This window comes from Cannabis sativa, chromosome 2 (genome assembly GCF_029168945.1).
Source record: "Cannabis sativa cultivar Pink pepper isolate KNU-18-1 chromosome 2, ASM2916894v1, whole genome shotgun sequence".
Lineage (NCBI taxonomy): Eukaryota > Viridiplantae > Streptophyta > Magnoliopsida > Rosales > Cannabaceae > Cannabis > Cannabis sativa.
The window spans coordinates 77919693-77940560 of NC_083602.1; positions in this window are offsets into that span (position 1 = coordinate 77919693).

Here is a 20868-nt window from a genome sequence, read left to right on the forward strand (position 1 = left end):
TGGAATGTTGGTTTTTCCATGATGAGATCGAGGAACTGATCAGGCAAGGGAAATTTGGCAAGCACAAGAAAAATGAGGAAGGTCATCCCCTAGCAGATGACAAGGAAGAAAATGACGATGCGTGTAACGCCCTAATAATTAGGCACGCTACCCAAAATACTTAAGAAACCCTAATCCCTAGATGGGATTACTAATCAAAAATAGCGCAGAATTTAAACTTTTATATTAAACAGAATGAAAATAAAACTTGTAATAGTTTAAACTTTTAAACAGTTGGGATCCCAAAAATATTTACAGCTTTATTACAAGTCTTTGTCTTTTAGCTGGCCTAAGCGGCAAAACTGAATTTCAAAATACATCACTGGTAGACCCTTAACCTGGTTGGTCTGATATGGCTCGGACATGTACATTCTTTGCCTAGCTACGAGACTCATGGCTGATCAGCTAAAGCCTTACCCTTTCCTGCACAGTAGAGCACCCATGAGCCAAGCCCAGCAAGACAGTATATATAAAACATTACAATATTAATAATATGCTTATCATATTATTTAATCAAATATGCCATTCACATATGTTTGTATGACACAGAACTGCATATCGCACTGACATGCCCATTTATGTCTACGTAGTGTAGACCTATGTGTTGTGCTCACACATCCATTTAAATCTACGTGGCGTAGACCCACGTGTTGCTCTCACACGTCTAAATACATTATGGCCTTAGAATTGGTTCATCTCGGTTATGGTTACCGAGTCCAACCTGATTATGCCTTGAGTGCATAATCCCTAAATCTCATATCAATTAACATGGCATGGCATTTATACACATATATCACTAGGGTAATAACCCTAGGCTATTAGACGGTTCCTATTAGGGTAATAACCCTAATCCCAGTTACTAAACATTCATACATATCATTCTCAATATAAACGCGACTGCACATACTCTACGTGCTAAGCACTGTCTTACCTGTTGTCCCACAATTGAAAGAGATTCCGAATCCCTGGGTGTTCCTGATCAGGTGCCGGTAATCCTAGTCACAGAAATTTGGGATTTTCACACATAGGGTTAACCCCTGGTTTTCAACTCATAAAATTTAATCATGGCATTTAAAATTCAAATAATCATACAGAGCTCGGGACGAGCTTTCCAACGATATAAAGAACTCCCAAATCGGAGTTCGGAATCAAAAGTTATGATTTTTCAAAATTCAACTCGAAACTGCCCAAAAATACCAGGGCGGGCCGCGACACGCCCAAGCCATGCCGCGACACCTAGGACGAAACCCAGGTTCCACCAACAAGAGGCGGGCCGCGGCATGCTCAGAGCATGCCGCGGCACCTGGGTTCCGAACCCAGAAACTAGGAAGCATGAACACGATTTTCAGTAAGAAATTCCAATCTTTTCACCTCAAATTCACAACCAAACTTTCAAGTTAATAAATAGGATTACTAGCAATTAATAGAAGCTCAAATAACATATTTTATGCATCAAAATCCCATAATAAATCAAAAATTTAGATTGCTCAAAAGCATAGAAAGTCAAGCTTCCAACTTAACAAAACTCAAGTTCATGAACAAAAGCTTATCTTCAACAACCCAAACAATTTCCAGCAATAAAAACAATTCAAGGCTACATGATTCTAAGCTTGAAAATACCTTATAATCATAATCCATGCACAACAACTTAAATCATGCAATTCTTACAAAAGATCACCAAGATTAACATTCAAAGCTATAAACATGCAACTTCACAAACTCAACAATTCAAAACAATTCACAAACTCAACAGTAGGAAGACAAGATTAAAAATCTGTAAAAGCTACCTCAAACAAAGCTTGAACTCCCTTCAACTCCAAGCTCAAATATCTCCCAATTCCAAGCTTCAAATTAATCAATTACCAAAACCAAAAATGAAATTTTAAGAGAGGGTTTGAGAGAGAGGGGGGTTCGGGTGAGAGGGAGAAGCAACTAGAAAAATAATCTATTTCCCTCAAAAATCAATTTTCATTAAGTGTAAATCAAATATGGTCAAAAGACCATTTTGCCCCTGGGGCCTAAATACACACATACACCCTCACAAGGGTAATTTAGCCATTTCATACTCAATTATTTCTAAATAAATTTCAGATTTCATATTATCAAATAAAATGCCAAATAATTCAACCCAATTTACATTTTCGGCCCGAACCCGGTTCGGCCCGAAATGCCCGGTTGTGACTATACCGCGCCAACCTATCAGAACACACCTGAAAAGACAACACATGTTTAATATATAATAATATAGTTCCATTAAGCACGTAATTAAATTAATTTTATCATTTTACCCTTCTTGGGTCATAATTACTAAAATGCCCCTGGCTCACCAACGGGGTCTTAACATATTAAAATTCATATTAAATCACATATACTAAACTAATAATAATATAATTCCTAAATTATTCATAATTATCTAATTAGGGTTTTGCTAATCCATTTCTTAATTCCAGGGTATTACAATTACCCCCTCCTTATAGAAATTTCATCCCGAAATTTACCTGAACAACTCCGGATATTTCTGCTGCATATCCGTCTCAAGTTCCCATGTTGCCTCTTCCACTTTACTGTTTCTCCATAGTACTTTCACCAGTGCCACTGTCTTATTTCTTAAGACTTTTTCTCTTCTATCAAGTATCTGCACTGGTTGTTCCTCGTATGACAAATCTGGCTGGAGTTCCAACGCTTGATAACTCAGAACGTGGGACGAGTCTGAGACATACTTTCGAAGCATTGAAACATGGAACACATCATGTACAGCTGCCAGCACTGGGGGCATAGCCAACCTGTACGCTACTTGCCCTATCCTCTCAATGATTTCAAAAGGTCCAATGAACCTCGGACTAAGATTTTCTTTCTTCCCAAAGTGTTTAATGCCTTTCATCGGAGATATTCAGAGAAATACCATGTCCCCGACCTGAAAATCAATATCTCGATGCTTTGGATCAGCGTAACTCTTCTGCGTACTCAGAGCCGCGAGCATTCGCGCTCTAATCTTGTCAACTGCCTCACTTGTTCTCTGAACAACTTCGGGACCCAAGCACTTCCTTTTACCCACTTCATCCCAGTGAATGGATGATCTACACTTTCTTCCATATAAAAGTTCATAAGGAGCCATCCCAATTGTTGCATGATAGTCGTTATTATAAGAGAACTCGATCAGGGGAAGGTACTTCACCCATGACCCTTCAAAGTCAAGTACACATGCCCGTAGCATGTCCTCTAAAATCTGTATCGTCCTCTCGGATTGTCCATTCGTTTGAGGATGAAAAGCTGTGCTGAACTTTAAGTGAGTACCCATAGCTCAATGCAGACTCTCCCAGAATCTTGATGTAAACTTCGGATCTCTATCCGAAACAATGGACTTTGGGACACCATGAAGATGAACAATTTCTCTGACATATAACTCAGCATACTGGTCAATGGAGAAATTCATCCGAACAGGTAAAAAGTGAGCTGACTTTGTAAACCTGTCCACTATGACCCACACAGAGTCAAATTGTCCCGTGGTTCTAGGCATACCTACCACGAAGTCCATAGCAATGTCCTCCCATTTCCACTCTGGTATATTCAGTGGTTCCAGTAACCCTGCAGGTCGCTGATGCTCAGCTTTCACTTGCTGACACGTAAGGCACTTTGCAACATATTCAGCAATTTCATTCTTCATGCCTGGCCACCAGAACATGGCTTTTAGGTCTTCATACATCTTCGATGACCCTAGATGAACAGAATAAGGAGTCGTATGAGACTCATTCATGATTTCTTTCTTGACATCCTCATCCATGGGTACACAAACTCGATTCTCGAATCTCAACATTCCCACTTCATCCACTGAAAAATCACTAGCCTTCCCAGCCGAAACCCTAGCTCGGGTTTTTATCAATTCTGAATCTTGCTTTTGTGCTTCTTTAATTCGCTCTAAAAGAGTGGATTGCAGAGTAATATTAGCCAATTACCCCACAACCAACTCAATCTTAGCTCGAGTAATCTCATTTGCTAGTTGTTGGGAGATTTGCTTCATAGTGTTTAATTGACTCTGACCCTTTCTACTTAAGGCATCAGCAACCACATTGGCCTTACCCGGATGATAAAGGCTCTCACAGTCATAATCCTTCACCAACTCAAGCCAACGTCTCTGTCTCATATTCAAGTCCTTCTGGGTAAAGAAGTATTTCAGACTCTTGTGATCAGAATATCTCTCACATTTCTCGCCATATAGGTAGTGCCGCAAAATCTTTAGCGCAAATACCACTGCTGCGAGTTCTAGATCGTGAGTAGGGTACCTCTGCTCGTACTCCTTTAACTGCCGAGAAGCATAAGCTATTACCTTTCCAGCCTGCATAAGCACACAGCCGAGACCCTGTCTCGAGGCATCACAATAAACCACAAACTTTTCCTTATCTGAAGGAAGAGTTAGTATTGGAGCGGTAATCAAACGTTGCTTTAACTCCAGGAAACTTTTCTCACACCGATCAGTCCAAACAAACTTCTAGTTCTTTCGAGTCAGCTCCGTTAAGGGTACAACAATCTTTGAAAAACTCTCAACGAACCGACGGTAATAACTCGCTAAACCCAGAAAACTTCTAACCTCAGTAGCTGATTTCGGTGCTGGCCAATCCCGAACAGCTTCAATCTTGGCCGAATCCACCATGATCCCATCTTTAACTAGTATGTGCTCTAAAAAGGATACACGAGATAACTAGAACTCACACTTCTTGAATTTAGCATAGAGCTTATGATCTCATAACCGTTGTAAAACTGCTCTGAGATGCAACTCATGCTCTTCCTCTGACTCGGAATACACCAAAATGTCATCAATAAACACAATGACGCACCTATATCTAGGTAGTCTTTGAACACTCGATTCATCAAATCCATGAATGCCGCTGGGGCATTAGTGAGTCCAAAAGACATCACAAGGAATTCATAGTGTCCATACCGAGTACGGAATGCAGGTTTCGGGATATCTTTCCCTCGAATTCTCAGCTGATGATAGCCTGAGCGAAGATCGATTTTGGAAAAGACTGTCTTCCCCTTCAGTTGATCAAACAGATCATCTATTCGAGGTAAAGGATATTTGTTCTTAATGGTAAGCTTGTTTAACTCCTAATAATCAATACACATTCGTAGGGTTCCGTCTTTCTTCTTCGCAAGGTTCCAAGCGCTGAAAGAGGAAGTAGATCGCCTTTTGGCATGTGGCTTCATAAGGGAGTCTTTCTACCCAAATTGGTCATGAACTTCTCAGTTTTATGGACACATACTCAAGATATAACCAAATTCTGATGTATGAACCAGACCAGGAACATACCTCTTTCATTATAGATCGAGGTTTATATTGTTACAAGGTAATGCCTTTTGGTTTGATAAATGCAGGACAACATATCAGAGGTTAGTAAACATGATGTTCGCAGACCTGGTTGGCGAAACCATGGAAGTATATGTTGACGATATGCTCGTAAAATTTCAACATGCAAAGGACCATGTCACCCACCTACAAGCAATGTTCGAAATACTGCAACGATTTAAAATGCGACTCAACCCTCTTAAATGTGTCTTTGGAGTCGGATCAAGAAACTTCCTTGGCTTTATGGTAAATCAGCGAGGAATCGAAGCCAATCCCACAAAAATTAAAGCTTTGGTGGAAATGCAATCTCCAACCAAACCAAAAGAGGTCCAAAGCCTTACAGGTAAAGTCGCTGCTTTGAATCGCTTTATATCATGTTCCTCAGATAAGTGCAAAGAGTTTTTTCAAATTTTAAAAGGTAATAAAAAGTTTCAGTGGACTGAGAAGTGTGAAGAGGCTTTTCAGGCCCACAAATTACATTTGGGGCGGCCCCCAATTCTTTCCAAGCCGATGCCTGGAGAAATATTATCCATTTACCTCGCAGTGTCTGAATACGCGATTAGTTTGGTACTAATCCGCGAAGACCAGGGGAAGCAGTATCCAGCGTACTATGTCAGCAAGCGTCTCCTGGACGCTGAATCTCGTTATCTGCAGATGGAGAAATGGGCATTCGCAATAGTAATAGCATCGAGGAAATTGCAACCTTTTTTCCAAGCCCATAGTATTGAAGTTTTGACAAACTACCCTCTGAGACAAGTTTTAGCAGAACCAGAAGCCTCGGGTAGATTGTTATAATGGTCAGTGGAGCTGAGCCAGTTCGACATCAAGTATAAGCCTAAATCCGCGATCAAGGGACAAGCCCTTGTAGATTTCATACTCAAATTTCCAAGTACTAAGGTGGCACTTATAAAAGAAAGAATTGATCTTGACGTACCAAACAATGAAAGATGGACTTTGTATGTTGATGGAGCCTCCAACACTGAAGGCTCAGGGGGAGGTATAATACTCATAAGCCCTAGTAATTTTAAGGTACATGCTACACTCAGATTTGAATTTTCCGCATCTAACAATCAAGCCAAGTATGAGACTTTGATCGCAGGATTGAAACTCACTCTTAAGATGAAGATCAAGTATTTACAAGCCTTTAGCGATTCCCAGATCGTTGTCTGTCAGGTAAACAGGGAATATCTGGCGAGAGGAGGGCGTTTAGCTAAATATCTCGCCCTAACTTGCGAGTTGCTACAGAAACTCAAGAAAGTGATTTGTTTCTCGAATACCTCGTGCTCATAACTCTCATGCAGACGCTTTGGCCCGTTTGGCCTCAACAAGAGAAGCTGAATTACTCGATGTAATTCCTGTTGATGTGCTTGTTGGAATTTATTTTACCAGGATCTTAGATCTACTCACAAGTATGTTATTTAACATCCTAAATATGAACTTTCTAAAACGATAATAAACACATATATAGTTAAGGAAACCTTACATTGGTTGCAGCGGAATAATATGTCTCCTTCCACTCAGATCTCTAACCCTTGTATCCTTTCTTTCGCAGAGTATTATCAAGATCTGAGTCTGAATGTCCTTCTCTTTAATTTGGATTCTTCACGATCTTCCATACTATGATTGAGGTACCACTTGCTGTGTGTAGGCACTACTCTATCACTAGGGTATTTCTAAATTGGAAGAGGAAAAGAGAGAGAGAGAGAGAGAGAGAGAGAGAGAGAGAGAGAGAGAGAGAGAGAGAGAGAGAGAGAGAGAGAGAGAGAGAGAGAGAGAGAGAGAGAGAGAGAGAGAGAGAGAGAGAGAGAGAGAGAGAGAGGGGGGTCGGCAATAGAGAGAAAGTGAGAGGCTCAATTTTCTGAAAGGCAGTTTCTTGGATTACTGAATAACTTCTTATTTTGGTGTGAGCCATCACTTTCTATTTATAGGCAACTACTAGGTTTAGGTTAGTAATTAATTGGTATTAAAATAATGAAAATAATAATTGGAAAAAGCTATTCAAGTGGCCGGCCATGGTGTTAATGGGCTTCACTTAGAATTTTGCAGTTTTCACAATTTTCATTTTTATTTTCTCAAAAATGCCAATTTTCCAATTCTAACAATTTAAATGCCAAAACTAATTATTTAATAACTAAAATAGATTATTAAATAATATTGTCATTTAACATAATTATTAATTAGACATATAGAGTCTCTTAATTAATAAATAAACCTAGAATCTCTTTTCTTTACAATTTTGCCCCTGCTTAGTGAAAATTCACAAACTAGACGTAGTCTAAGTTTAGAATTATAATCGATTAAACATAAATCAATTATTGAGTCTTACAAGCAGTATGGTCTAAACTAGAATGGGGACCATGGACCTATATTACTGAGCTTCCAATAAGCCGAACCGAATTTACCAAGTAAATTCCCTAACTTATTAATTCCTTGTTGAGTGCACTCTTAGAACTTGGAATTGCACTCTCAGACTTATATAGAGCACTCTATATGTTCCACGATATAGATACGCTATCACATTTAACCATCGTTATAATCTTAATTTGATCAAAGATCCTCTATATAGATGATTTACACCGAGAAGGGATAACTTTACCGTTTCACCCCTCAATGTATTTGGCCCCTTAAAACAATTAGCTACCTGTAAATGATGTTTTAGTGAACTAAGATATAGTCACTGAAACAAGAGCTCATCCATTTACTTCTATTTAGCTAAGCTCGAAGGGAATCATCACTTGACTTCTATACACCAGTAGAAGCTATAGATTCCATATTTATGTTCAGCGCTCCCACTCAGTCATACTATCATGTTCCCAAAATATACGTATCATCCTGATCCAAAAGTAGGCTTAACTAATAAATCAAAGAACATGAATAACACTCCTGAGATTGAGCCTAAGCATATCAGGATTTAGATTCTTTTGATCTAAGATCAACTAGTGATATTGACTTGGAAAGATACAACGGTAAGTTTATAATATCTTGACTAAGTTCAATATCGGTCCAGTCCAATGTATACTCCATACATTCAAAACTAGTATACTTTACCAATGTCCTGGAAAGAACATAACACTTACTCCAAGTGTAAGTATACTTCATCGCTGATTATCACATCAGTGTAAATCCAAAACACTGAAGAAACAGGGACTTATTCTTTTGAATCATATAATCACAATCACATTCCACTGTGTTGACAATACTGTAATTGTGAATAAATATATGTTCTGGACTTAACTGATTTTGTGCATATATTAAATTATATATTAAACCATAGGCATGAAAAATACATGTTAATATAAATCACTTCAAATCTCTCAAATTGATAACTAATCAGATTGTAATGGGTTTTCTTTAGGGCACAAAACCCAATAGTGCTAACTCATCCAATGGTCAGTCGGAACGAGGTGATGGAGGTAGATACAGTCAGAGAAGTCACCTAGATGACCCCGATAATGGATTACTTGGAAAAAGAAGTCCTCCTCGAAGATAAAATAGAGGCCAAAAAACTGCGGTATCGAGCTGATCGATATGTCATATATGATGGCAGGCTTTATCGCAGAAGTTTCAGCCAACCGTTGCTCAAATGTATAGATGGAGCTGAGTGCGACTATATACTCTGCGAAGTGCATGGTGGCATCTGTGGAAACCACGCCGGGGGTAATGCCCTTGCTTTAAAAATAATGCGGCAAGGGTATTACTGGCCAACACTGCGACTAGACGCCTTAAACTTTGCTAAAAAGTGTGACAAATGTCAGCGGATAGCCACTTATGCCAACCAACCACCAAGTCAACTGAACTCTATAACGATTCCCTGGCCTTTTGCAGTCTGGGGCATAGATTTAATTGGAGAATTACCCAAAGGGAAGGGTGGAGTAAAATACTCTGTAGTCGTAGTTGACTACTTTACTAAGTGGGATGAAGCAAAAGCCCTTGCGACTATTACAACTGTTAAACTGCGAGAGTTTGTGTAAAATTCCATCATCTGCAGATTCGACATACCTTACAAGTTGATTTTAAATAATGGAAAGCAGTTCGACTGTAAGGAAATGCGCCAGCTGTGTGATGAGTTCGACTGAGAGAGCTTGGCTTGCAGTTCTACCTGCTCTTTGGACTTCTGAAGATTCTCGAGATCTTTGTCTTTAGAATTCGCATCCTGCTTCAGCTTCTTGTTGCTTTCTTGAAACTAAGCGATCTACTTTTTCAGAAGATTAACTTCTTTGGAACCTACGACGAACGCCCTCGAGAACACGGTCATAAACTGCGCGGCCAGCTCCGCCCCTAGTGATATCATTTCCTCGGTAGGAATCGCTTCCATCCTTGACACGAACTCGCCGTTCATGAACTTGTCCTGCAGAGTCACAAAGTCGCGGGCTCTGACAGCCGGGTCAATCATGACCTTCTTTCCCTTGTCCTGGGAAGGTTTAACCTGCTTCTTGGACGAGTCGGCAGCAGGGGTCACGACAACGTCACTCTTCCTCTTCTGAGGAACAATAGGAGAAGTTGTTGCAGTTTCGGGTTTGGGCTTGCAGTTGAGTACTGGAGCCTGCTTCAAGAAAGTCATTTCTGCGAGGACGAAAAAAGTTAAGATAATTACAAAATAATTCATAATTATATACCACGTATATGCAATGAGTTACCTGATGTTGGTCGAGAGGTTTGTTTGGAAAGATGCTTGTCTATCTTCTCCTTTAGTTTTTTAGATGGCTCTTTGTATACCGGCTCCCGATGAAGGCTTGCGTTCTCAGGAATTAGCTTATGTTCTCGCAACTTGGAAGTTGTGCACAATAATCGCCTATCGCGTTCTTGAATAGGGAGGCTACCGAGAACTTCAGCAACTTCTTTGCGGACTGGGTTTAGAATAGGTCGAGCCGGTTTATCTGCGATCAATGAGGAAGTAAATGTTAAACAATCTCCTAAGATAACGTAAATATTAACTAAGTGTTGAAAAGCGCAGTAAACTAGGTCGGCGATTAAAATCAGTCCTAATCCCTGGTACTTTGAACACGTAAAACCACTTAAATTTCTAATCTCCCATATTGGAAACCATGCCTTCTACCTCGTTGATTTCAGAAGTGGCCCACTTGCTGAAATAGTAGAAGCCGTTGTGGAGGCCCACGTTCTTTATATCGTAGAAATAACTGTAATCCTCCATCGAAGGCTCCCTATGCGCGTACTCCATGTACATCGCATAAAACCTAAGAGCTATGCGATAGCTGTTTGGGGTTAGCTGGAAGGGAGATACATCATACCGCTTGAGGATAGTAGTAATGAATGGATGGAAGGGAATCGATACCCCACATCGAAGAATGGGTATAAAAACAACCACATCCTCTGTGGGGATTATTGCGGGATTGGTAAAGGAAAGATGTGGTCTCTGAGTAGAGCGAGGACACGTGGTGCCAAGTCGCAGCAAATTCAACCTCGTAAAAGTGGTGAGATCGGATTTGGTGACTCGGGAGACCAGGTACTCGCATGAGAAGGGTTCGTTCAGTTGCGTATTATCCACTGAATCAGTCCCACTTCCCTCAGCATCTTCCTCTTCTCTTGACTCGCGGTCAGGAATCTCTCAGTCATCCCCCATCTCCTCAACTTTGACGTCAGGAGCATGCCTAGAGTGAACAAGGTGTTCACGAGCGGACACTATGGATTCGCTATCATGAATCTTGATTGTCCCTGGTTCAGCGAGCTCCTAAACCATTCTTTCTATGTCCTCGGAGGACAATGGACCTAAAGTCGCAGTTCTAGCGACTAGGGTTTCTTCTTCAGAAAGTGAAGCCGGAATAAAGCTATCTTCTTTGTCCTGCTCGTCAGCGAAGGCACCACCTCCTAAGCCGAGCATTTGGCTAAACGACAAGTCGCTCATCTGAAAGATAGAAGATCTTTTTCAGTGTGGTGAAAGTGCAAAAATAATACAAGTGATCCCACTCGCACGAAAAATACGAAAATTTTCAGGTTAGCTCGGCCTCTCAAGAAATGGCTGGGTGTCTCTCAATAACCTAATGACCATGTAGATTACATGAGTATTAAGGTACTGAGATACACCCACCATTTCGAGAAATCCAGCCAACTCTCCCAAGGTATAAATCCCACATGTGCAACTAGTAGAGTGCCTCAAAAAATGGATGGGGGTTTCCTAGTGACCTAAGGGGCTTGCATCTTTAAGCATGACCATGGAGTTATTGGGAAACACCCACCGTTTTGAGAAATCTAACCAATCACAACATGTGAACACATCACGCCTATCCAACTAGTAGCATACCTCAAGAAACAGTTGAGTAGTCTCCAGTATCCCAAGGGGCATGCCCATCTCGCATAACCATTGGGTTAATGGAAACTCCTCACTGTTTCAAGAAAACCAACTAGTTGAAACATGCAATTATGCAAGAAAAGAGAAAACTGGCCGCACGTCGCAAATGGCTGGGTGTATCACAGTGGCCCAAGGAACATGCGATCGCACGCATGAACATTAAGTTACGGTGATACACCCACCATTTGAAAGACCTAACCAGTATTCCCAATAAAAACATACAGAGAACACAAGGAAATTCTAAACAATGGGTTGGGATGACCAAATCCCGAAAATTCCTAAGGAATATATATGCGAGTATTTAAGGTGTTCATCTCAATACTCGCGAGTATTCAAGACAGCAAGCAAAAAAGGTGTGAATACTCAAAATGTTGCTCCTAAGGTTCACGATTATGCAAATTTCAAGCCTATTTTCTCCTAAAAGTTACCCAGTTTTTAGCAGAGAAATAGATTTCTATATGCATTCCCTACAATGACATACATTTTCCATTCCCTAAAACTCAAAATACAGATTATTTCTCAAAAATAGAAAGAAAATTCACAGAAAAAGCTTTGAAAACTAACCTTGGGATTGATCAATGCCTTCTTTGATTGGTTTTTGATTGCTTCTGAAACTCAAAATTTTTGGAGAAAAGAGGGTAGAAATCTGGAAAGAGGTTTCAAATCTATCAGAGAGATAAGGGAAGAGGGAAGATGTAAATGAGAGGGAAAATGTGAATTGTGTTTGTATTATGAGGCTTAAATACCAATAGCCCTCACTAATTGGGATCGTGACACGTGGCAGAAGGAATGCCTAAGGTCATCCCATCTAACGGTTATCCATGGGCACGCCTACACGGAATCCGAAGAGTTTCGTGACGTGGTACCCTAAATAGGATCAAATGTAATAATTACAACTGTCATTTTTTGAAACCCTCGATGGGACAACCAAAGGTCACCACCTCGTGACATCTCTTTGCCTGTCTCTCGATTATAGTTTCCCTCATGACTTCATCTGTCAGTCGCGAAACTAGGGGCATGTGTTATAGTGAGATTTTTCTCACCTAGAAACTCGAGACCAGACTCCTATTAAAAAAGACACGTGTATTCACTTTCCTCGAGGAGAGCTGATATGTCGATGAGAGACCCCTCGAGTACAAACCTCGCCTGAACCAGGCTCAGCGAGATGATGCGAATATGACCGAGTCTAATTGCATTCGTATGACTCGCATTATGTAGGACCAAGAAACAGCTTTAAACTCGCATATATCAGGATATATGCGAGTATCCCTGCGATCCTTCTGTGAACACATAAAAGATCGATTCTCTATGTTGCGAGCTGGTCCCGTTGACCCAACAGCCTTGATAAACCAATATAGACTCGCATGTCTTGGCTCTATCAGCTTGTTATATGATGTCTGTATAAGCGACTTTAAAAAGGACAAAGACATCCTAGATTTGACTAGTCTCAAATGCATCCTAAGCCTGGGAGCTTATGCAAGAATATGAACAGCCAACTTGCATTATAAAAGTCACATACGTTGTTGTATTTAGTGAATTAAGCTGGAAACTGTTCTTTATTTATTATGTTTACGTTTTTTAGTTTAATTATTGTAATTCAATGTATGAACAGATTGATAAATGCAATTCTTGTGTAAATGATAGGACATTTGCTTTGTATACAAAGAAGTGATCCGCCGTGAAATGGACAAGATAGAATCCTTGCAACAGTGGACTAAGCACCGTGATCTGACTAAACCACTATACTCTCTTGTGTTTATTGTATTTCTAGTTTTTGCCAAGTATTTTTGTGTTCTTAATTTGAATACTCGCCACTCTGGGTCAAGTACTCACATCTTATTATTATTATTATTATTGATTTTTGGTGTTTTAAAAATTCCTTCAACAAGAGTAATGCTAGAAGCAAATTAATATATACATATTTTATTATTTATTAAAATTAATAGTTTCAAACTATTGTTGGTACACGATATGTATATATATATATTTACTATTTAATTCAGTTTGCATATTTCCAGAAGTGAATATATAATTTACTAATATTTGTTAGTGATCCAATATAATCAAAGTGATAAAGAATCACAGAATGATTATTTGAAAAACTTCCTGAAGAAGTCTTACATACAATTACTTGGAGTAGTAAAATAATTTTGTATGTACCTAAATGTATAATTTTTATCTAGTTATGCAAGTGATAAGAAATAACTTATTATATATACTGGTTGTACATTTAAATATATGATATATCAAGTCATGATAATTAGATTGATGAATAGTGTATTAATAAATTAGACGACTTGTTAGAAAGATACAAGAAAAAATGAATGATATATTATGGTTATATCTATTTGACCATTATAATAACATGATGAAGTTGTTATGTAAATTTAAATTATACACATTATTGAATTGATGATAGTGATTCCTGAAGAAATATAAAGTTTGATAAACAAAATAGTAACTCCTGAAGAGTGTATATGTTTTGAAGAATAATATAATTATTTTATTCGTGTATATAAAAATGGAACTTGTAATGATTGTGTTGTAGTGATTTTACATTGCCTTATGAAAGTTTCATTGAAATACAAATTATAGTGAACCTGAAGTTCATGAATTGAGTTATTTTGACATGATAAATCATATGCAATAAATTGTCAAAGGATTTGACTAAATTTTATTGAAGAACCAAAAGATTCTTCTCACTGTTAATTTATAAGGCTCAAAAGAAGAATGTGCATATTTAACAATCTTGAGCCATTGTTAGATTTTTATTGCATAGTATCTTATCGATGTGATAAGATCATATGATCATGGATTTACAAAATTTGTAAATTTATGTATTTCTAATTATACACGTATGACCAGGGCCAGCCCTGAAACAAAGTGGGCCATAGGGAAAAAAATTGGGCCCTTATGTTAGAAAAAATGTGGTATTTTTCAAAATTGGTAAAAAATGTATAATTTTAAAAGAGGAAAAAAAAAATTTGGGCCCCTGGGCTGGGTGGGCCCTAGGCACACGCCTAGCCCGCCTATGCCCAGGGCCGGGCCTGCGTATGACTCATTCTAAGAAATGAATTAAGTTCATAAGTATTGAACTTGAACCTGAAGTTTATTGAACTTGAAGTTCAATGTCATATGATATATATGAGTTTAAACAAATATTGATTCATTGTGATATATTAAAATCCCTAGAGGTATATTAATATTATTAGATATCACAATTTTTAAAAATTCTCCCGATCAAGGGGAGAGAAGCAGTTGGGATCGATGATAATTTTTGAAAAATGATCTTTGCACAAAGTATATAAGAACGATATAGTTCAAAATAATATATACCAACTACAAATCAACATTATTCAAAGTTGAGATAGAATGAGTTGAATACGCCCGAAGCGTAAATGAACAAGGTAGAAATTATTAATAAATGTTCATTTGATATGTCCTGAAGTTGTTAAATATAGAGGTACTCATAGAGATACCTTAATGTTATAAAGTATTAATGATTTAAAAATGATAACCGTGATGGAAATGGTACTCTAGAAGAGACTCTCAAGAGAAGTTAGACATAACACATTTGATCATAATTGAATCCCTGAAGTGGTTCTCTATAGGTACCTATAAATGATAAACATATTTGAAAAATATGTAATTTAAAGAGGTTGTATACCGAAATGGTACGTTTTACATTTATCAACTCGCAAGCGCACGAATCTTTATTATAGTATAGAGATTGTGAAGAACAAGGTCGAACCCATGGGAATTGCGTGAGATCGAAGAAAATACTAAGTTAATCTAAGCTATTACAACTCTAACCTAGTTCTGAAAATGGTGAGATTTTCGGTAATAACATAAAATAAAATATTTAAACAATAAAAATGACAGTAACAGATATTTTCAGTGATATTTGGGGATATTATTAAGGGTTCAGAATCCACTTAAGTATATATAAAAATATTTATGTTTATATTGATTCTCATAATTTAACCAGTAATCAAACCAATTATTTTATAATAAAAAATAGATTTTCCTTCTCTTTAAAATTATAACTTCTAAGCATTAAATGTCAAACAATTTAATGAAAATATAAAAAATCAAAGAATATTATTTTTAATAAAATGTAGAACCAAGCATTAATAATTTATAACTAACAAAAATACGTGATATTAAAGATGAAAGAAAATTATTTAAAGAAACGAAAATCATAAGCATATATTGTACTGAGAATCAAAATAAAAATAAATACTTAATTAAATACACTAGGTTTCATCGTCCACCTTAATAATAAGGGAACTTAGAAACCCATAAGAAAATTAACTAAGAAAAGCGGTAAACTAACTGAGCGTTTTTTCTGAATTTTTCTGTCTGAAACTCTGAAACTGTAACTGAATTCTAAAATCTTAAACTTCTATTTATAGAATGGTAAAAGGACTAATGCGCAATTAAACTTATTACAAATTGCATGTGGGTATTTTTGCAATTAAATTAACTTAATTCGGAGCTGCCACGTGTTACTGTCGGATTGGTTGCATGTGGACACGTGGCAAGTGGAGAAAGGTGGTGTTGGCTGAATTTGTTGTGTCATTGGACACGTGTCTCGCTGATATTGGCTGAAAGTGGAGCAAGTTTGACAAAAGGGCGCCACTTGGCGCATGCAGAAGACAGAAGACAAAATGCATTTTTGACTTGTTGACCATCCTTGGTCCCTACGTGAAAGACAAGCCCACTTGTGTGGGTAGTGTGTGATAAACACACTTGGACAAGCTGTAGAAGTGTTTTACACATGCGCGTTGGGAAGTGAAAGGGGGACAAGGGCTGATGGCAGCTGACGGAGGGGCTGATTCGCGAATGGAGAGGCGCCACGTGTATGGGCTGTCTTTTGGAGGAGTAAAAAGGGATGGGTGGGCTTGGTCTTTGGGCCTTTATTTTGCTCTTCAAAAATACCAACTTTCAAGTACTTGAGCCTCATTTTATCATCTTTTATTTTTTTTATTTCTTTCTTTCTTTTTATCAATGCCATTTTCTTAATCAAACACATACAAAATTAAATCCAAATAAAATATTTTCAACACAAAATATATCACAATAATTTAAATGAAAATATTTATTTAAGATCTAATTAATTTGTATTTCTTTAAATAAAAACAATGCATTTTCTTAATTTCTTTTTCTTATTTGTGTCATAAAATATTATTTTCTTACAAAATTAACTCAACACTATAATATTTTCAAATAAAAATATATAACATTAATTTCATGAAAATATTATATAGAATTAATTTTATTTTGTATTTTTACACTAATAAATATACATTTTTGACTACTTAACAAAGAGATCTTTATAAGTTATGTCAATAGAGGAGGAAATTATCATATAATGAAATTTTTGTCAACAATAGAAGTTGAATGTTTGTATATGCAATAAACTAACATGAGATAGCAAAGATCATGGTATTAGATTTGTCGAGAATCATTGACATACATTTTTTTGGCCAAAATATTATGATGCAGTTCAGGCAAGTTTACTCGCATAAAATTAAAAAAGACCTGTAGGGTGTGTAAATAAATATTTCTAATGAGAAATTTGCATATATGTATTTGTACAAAATGAATTGTTGTACAAACTTTGCATAGACAAGTGTCAATCTTGCAAACTTATTCACAAAGTTATTACCAACATCAACATTTGAGAAGACGGCAGACAAGATCGAAATTCGTCGATTAGAAGATCTCCACGAATACCTAAATGAGAGGGAGTTAGTTTACACTATACTCTTTTTCTTTTGACCAAGTTTTTTAGCAAGATTTTTATTAAGCCAATTATTATGGACATCCAAGGGGGAGTGTTATGAAATATTATTTATGGATGTCCAAATCACCATATTAATTATCACCATTAATACTTGATTGTATTTTCCTTTATTACATATTAATTTAGTTTCTCATTCCTTTAGTCAATACTTTTGTATAAATAGGGGTCCACCCCAATATGGGTTCACCCTATTAGAATAAATAACTAAGAAATTCTCATTCAGTTTCTCTTTCTCTCTTCTTCTTTTTCTTCTTCTTCTTTTCTTCTTATCTATTTCATATTATTTTATAACAGTTTTTTTATTAAATTTCGTTCTATATAGTTAATGAAATGCTAACGTAGTTGTTTGGTTACTTATGTAGCATTGTCACGTCAGTACCATATATATAACAAGGCAATATAGTCGCTCTTCACGCGGCTAATTTAATTTTTTTTAGTATTATAATAAATAATTACTAAAAAATATAATTCTAATATATAGTAAAAGTATAAATATAGGGAAATTTGATTTTCTATACTTACATATACCTAATATTTTATCCCTAAACTAATATATATCACCATTGAAAATATATGACTACTTTATCTAAAACCCAAAAATACCCCTCTCAAATTTCCCATACTTTTTTAGTGCAAAAACATTAAAAAAAAAATTGGTAGTCCGATGGGGTCCGATGGTGGTCCGATGGTCACTTGATGCTACTTTTGTCTGTACAAAAACATAAAGAAAAAAAAAATTGGTAGCAGATCTGGTCCGATGGGGTCCGATGGTGGTCTGATGGTCACCTGATGCTATTTTTTTTTATGTATAAAAACATAAAAAAAAAATTGGTAGCAGATATGGTCCGATGGGTGGTCCGATGGTCACCTGATGCTATTTTTTTTTATGTATAAAAATATTAAAAAAAATTGGTAGCAGATATGGTCCGATGGGTCCGATGGGTGGCCCAATGGGTGGTCCGATAGTGTAAATAGGAGTGATGTAAATGGGGGGTATTTTAGGAATATCATAAAAGTTGTCATATCCTACAAATATTAGTTATTATTTGTTTAGGAAATTTTTTTTAACCAAATGTAAGCATAAAAAATCAAATTTCCCTAAATATATTATCGTATTTCATATTATTATTAATAATTATATTTGTTAAAAAAAAAATTTACACCAAAAATACAAAATACGCACTTTATTACATATATACCTACACACGGTTAAAACAACATTCATACTCATCAACTTTATTTTATTATATTTTTACCACATGCACACACTACATGCAGTCGTACACGTCATTTGATTGATGTCTATATCAATCATACATTACATCATTCCCTCCATTTTTCTCTTTGTTTTCTTATTATTTTCCATTTCTTTTCAGTTTTTTTTTTTTTAAAAAAAAAAAATCAAAGCCTCCATAGCTGAAGTCTTCTCCCTCCACGATCCCAACCCGTTTTCCATCTTCTTTTTGTTCTTCTATTTTTTTAACTCACATTAACCGATTCACATAGCCGTTTTTCCTCTTTTTATTTTTCTCTTAATCCATTTATAAAATATGGCTATTACTCGTTCTCCATCCACTCATTCCCATGTACCAAAGAAAAGTTCTAAAATGGGGTTGAAAACTGTAGCTAATAGGAATAAGGGCAAATGTCCTGTTGTTGAGAACGGTGATTCCGATTTTGCTCCTCAGTTGTCGAAACGTGAGCGAGCTCCTCCTAAGAAGAAATCAAAGGTTGCTGCCCATGAAAAACTTTCTCATGATCCTGCTCAAAAAATGATCAGGATGGTGCTGGTCTTCGATCTCAGGTTTGTTTTCGGTTTCTTTTTGGTTTCCCCCCATTTTTGAAATTTTTCATATTCAACTTTTGTGGGTTTTGTGTTTATTGATTTCATTATTTTAGGTTTTTTATTTTAGCATTTCTTTTGTTTTTGTTTTTTTTTTTGTTTTAAGGCTTCTGTTTTATTTATTTAATTTATGTGTTATTTTATTGGGTTTTTCATTTTTTGTTTTTTTAGTTATAATTTTTGTTACATATTGTTTTTTTTTCCATGTTTTTGTTTTCCAGATGTGTTATTGTTTTTCATTTCAGTTTTTTTATTTGATCAGTTTTTATTTTTTAATTATTTTTTTATAGTTTTAACACCTTGCTATATGTGTTTGTATCGAATTTGTTGTTATCTAGTTGTTTTCTGTCCATGTATGTATCATCAATGCGTAAAAATTAGAATTATCATGGATATTGATGTTGAAGGAGCTTTTCATGTTTGTTTGTTTGTTTGTTTATAGTTGTTTTGTAGTTGTATTATAGTTTTGCAACTTGCATATGCTAATCATTATATTTACTTTCTTTGTAAAATGCAAGATTGAGTTAGCAAATTTAGTCCCAATGATTTTTTACAGAGTGAAGTGTGTATGTACGAGCAATTTCTCTGTTATTGCTAACATTAAGAATACTTTATCTATGAATTTGTTAACAATGTTCTGAGACACCCAGTTTGGGCATTTTTTTTGATATCCCTAACTTTGTTTTTCACCCCAAGTAGTTCACAGCCTTCTTTTGAGGGAGGTTTACCAGCCCAATCCCAAAGAATTTTGGGCTAAGGTTGCTGGCCGTTGTATACGGTTCAGCAACGAGGAATTTTACTTGATCACTAGTTTTGATTGTTTTAGGGATTACAATAAACTGTTGTTTTCTCGGGAATCAAACCAGTTAATTGAAGTTTGTTTCCCTGGCATAAAAGTGATTGATCATAAGGCTATAAAGGATGCTTTCTTGGGCAGTAGGTGGGGACAGGATGAATCCCTAAGTTTGAAACACTCTGTGTTGTATTTCATCCAATGTTTCCTTCTTAGCAATACTCCGGATAGGGAAGTTTCTAGGTTTGATTTAGATGTCATTTACAGCGGCCGATAGGATGAGTATTGTTGGGGTAGGGAGTCATTTGAGTTGACTATTGATTCTTTTAAAGGCAAAATAGAGCATGGTATTGAAATGAAAAATAAAAAAGAGGAGAAGGGAGGTCAGTCCTACGATGGTTGGTACAGAGCGTTGGGCTGTCCTTGGGTATCCATAGTATGGTTTTATGAATGTTATCCTGCAATGGTAAACACCTTTTGCAAAAGAGTTGCATCCAGGATTTCAAGAATTCTGAATTGGACCAATGAGGTTGGGACCAAAAATCAAACTTTTAGAGACTTGAAAGGAAAGATTTTTTATTTTTCGTTGAACAAGGTAATTTTTCAGTTTCTTTACTGTTTTTTATCTTTATTTTCTGCGAGTTTATTAATCTTTGTTTTTTTTTTTAATTTTTTTTGTTTCATATTTTATTTTTTTTGTTTCTGTTTTTCAGTTAGTGATTAAGAACATTCGTCC